The 3,024-nt window shown below is 41.6% G+C and overlaps 1 pseudogene; it reads right to left on the bottom strand.

Moving 5' to 3' along the window:
* Positions 1 to 1,192: 1,192 nt before the first annotated feature.
* On the bottom strand, positions 1,193 to 2,708 carry LOC146186654 (uncharacterized; annotated as a pseudogene).
* Positions 2,709 to 3,024: the final 316 nt, after the last annotated feature.

Raw genomic sequence — 3,024 nt, 5'->3', positions numbered from 1 at the left:
GGCTTCATAAACTGCCCAATGGTGACCATGCTTGCTGCAAAAAGAAGGCGAGAGGAGAGGGGCGAAACAAGTGTTGAGACACAGCAGGAAGGTTTTGGCGAGAAAGTCAAGTGCAGCTTGGCGGGACAAAAATACCTTTTTATTCTTTTCTCAGACTCCCTCCAAAGAATACACTTGGGCCAAAGATTCTCTGCTCTATTGTGACGACTTCAGCCACAGCAGCAACCTTAGCGGCCCAGTTGACTATTTCTACAAGACTAATGTATGCAGCCCGGTTCAGTGCACAGCACAAAGAACGAAAGAGTGGCATGCTGCAAGGTAGGCACCTTTTATCTCATCTATTAGTCAAAGCACTTTCTTTAGTTGTCACAGCTAGAAACAAGATATTGTTTTAAACTTTGTAAGATGCGTAATTCAGCTACTGGCTTTCTTTCGCAGGTCTTGTCGGATAACCTCAACGGCTGCGCACAAAATACTTCGAGCGAGGAGACCTCCGGAGGAAGTAGCAGAAAAGCTACTTTCACAAAAGCGCGTCACGACACAGGCAATGCTGTATGGAGTAAAGCTTGAGCCGGCTGCCAGAGAATGGTACAAGTACCACTATAACAAACAAGTGCACACTGTAAGCTTTGTTGTCAAATTAGATCAGCCGTGGCTGGCGTGCAGCCCTGATGGGTTAATCGAAGCCGATTATGGCTTAACAGAGCTGCTCGAGATTAAGTGCCCATATTCTAAAAGAAGTGGCAAAGAACGCTTTGTTGAAGGTAAATGCCTTCATACATTGCTTCATCGGATGGAATTTGCAAACTTAAAGAGTCACATCAATACTACACTCAGATACAGCTAGCTCTTTACGTTCTTGGTCTCCAGGTGTGCCAGCTTGTAATATACACCCCCAAGGAACAAATGGTGCTAACCATTGCACGTTGCAACAGCTTTTTAAGCCAAATTGTGCCCAAGCTTGAACGATTCTACTTTACACACTTGTTGCCCAGATTAGTGATTAAATGAGATTAGGCATCAGAAATCAACAACCAAAATAAAAAAATGTGTTTTTTAACATCGCTATACATACTCTTAGCATAACAATTGAGAAAAAAACTAAAATTGCATTTACTTAGGAACAATATCTTAATGTCATTTTTGGTGATGTGATTCATGCTGTTTCAGAAATACCAAACTTGCAGTTTTTTTTATTTGGTCAGTATTATATGTGCTCCATTGAGAACTGTGATATGTTATATGTGCTTCATTGAGAACTGTGATATGTTTTCCAAATGCATCAGCTAGTCAAACCAGTGATCATTTTCATATTTAATGGCAGTTCTGTGATACTGAATATTTGTGTATTGCACCAAATGTACAAAAAATGTGGTATGTGGAATCACTGTATGAGAGAAAAGGATTACTCATATTGTTTGAAGATGCCATTTTGCAAGTTTGCCAGGACGCAAATCACATGCATAATTTGGTCAATGCGATCATGTAGCTCAACTGGAAGCCGGACATTGATGATACTAAAATTCTTCACTCTCTGGATCATTCTCTCTACATGTATGCGAACACTTGCAATGTTGTAGGTCTCAGACATTTCCTCTGCTGTAAAGTTTCCGCCACTAGCAAATGGTGGCATAACCAGGATAACATCTGCTTCTGCCGCATCAACACGTACTCCAGGGAAGCCTTTGTCGGCAAGCACGACATCTTCCGGCTCCAATAGTGAAAGCAAGCCTGAATCAACTGTGATGAATGTATCCGTTGCCCTTCCTCCATATGCCTTAGACACAAATGTTACAAGGCCACTTGGAGCAATTCCAATAAGAAATTTTGCAGTATATGTTCCCTTATAATTTGAGTACATCAGGTTTTGTAACTCTACTGATGCAGGGCGTTCTGCTGGGATTTCGGTACAGTCAATCACAACTCTGCATTTGGGATAGTGTAACTTAAACACTCAGGCATTGTTGAATGCACGTCATCCCTGTGATGCCACTCGATCCAAGTCCGTGTTTTGGTGTAGAGTGTCTCAAGAATGCCCAGAAAACACCTGGCTGCAGTCTTACGGTGTACACCAAACAAGGCTCCTAGTGCTGTGTAGGTCATTCCAGTTTTCAGTTTCATTAGGAAAAGGGTGAGTCTGTCAGCTTTCGACAACTCATACACCGTTCTGGTGTCAGGTAGGATGCTAGCTAGCAATGAAAAGACTGATAATGTCACTGAACACAAGCTTACCAGGGCATTTTCATCTGACTGTACGGTCTGAGCTCCACAGAAATAAACACTCTTGTGATCTGGTCCTGATGCGGTATTTTGTGTTGTACAAGGTTCGGTTTGAATAAATACTGTTGACACAATTTTACATGAAATCTGTGTGCATGCAGTGTTGCTGTCAGTAAAGCTAAGAAAAACATGGGGCTCGGCAAGTGATTCTTCCTGGTGAATTGACGTCATTGTTCCAACCTGCAATGCAACAAAGAAAGTGCATTGTTAGCACTGTCAGGGAAGTGACCTGCGTTTGGTCAGATATCTACAACTGTCGAACGTAGTCATCATACCTCCTTCAAATTGTCGTGACATAGCTCTGGAACATGTTCCTCAGGCTCAGGGCAGTGTGGCTCACCTGGCTAAAGTAAAACAAAAAGAATGCCTATCTGGAATATGTGAGACAGACATGCATTGCATTTAAATAGTGCTCAAAATAATGTGGAACGCACAACATCTGGCTAGAATTTGGGTGAAATAAAACTGCGTAGGATAATAGATACCAGCATTAAACCTTTATAAAAGCAACAATGAATGAAAAAAAAATTGACAGCAAAAACATCTAGTTATTGTGCCAGTTAATACACTTGATCAAGTTATTGCGTTTCATCGAGGACTGGACAGGGCTCCCCCATTTTTGCTTTGTTTATGCATAGTGAATGCAAGCCAACTAGACCAATGATATGCCTTAATGAATCTGTACCTGGTTGCTCTCTTCTTGCCCTGCTTTAATTGTTGAGTGAAGCTTGTTGTTTCTTCTTT

Source organism: Amblyomma maculatum, chromosome 6 (assembly GCF_055883805.1).
Source record: "Amblyomma maculatum isolate TAMU_Amacu chromosome 6, ASM5588380v1, whole genome shotgun sequence".
Lineage (NCBI taxonomy): Eukaryota > Metazoa > Arthropoda > Arachnida > Ixodida > Ixodidae > Amblyomma > Amblyomma maculatum.
This window is presented reverse-complemented; position numbering and strand designations above follow the sequence as displayed.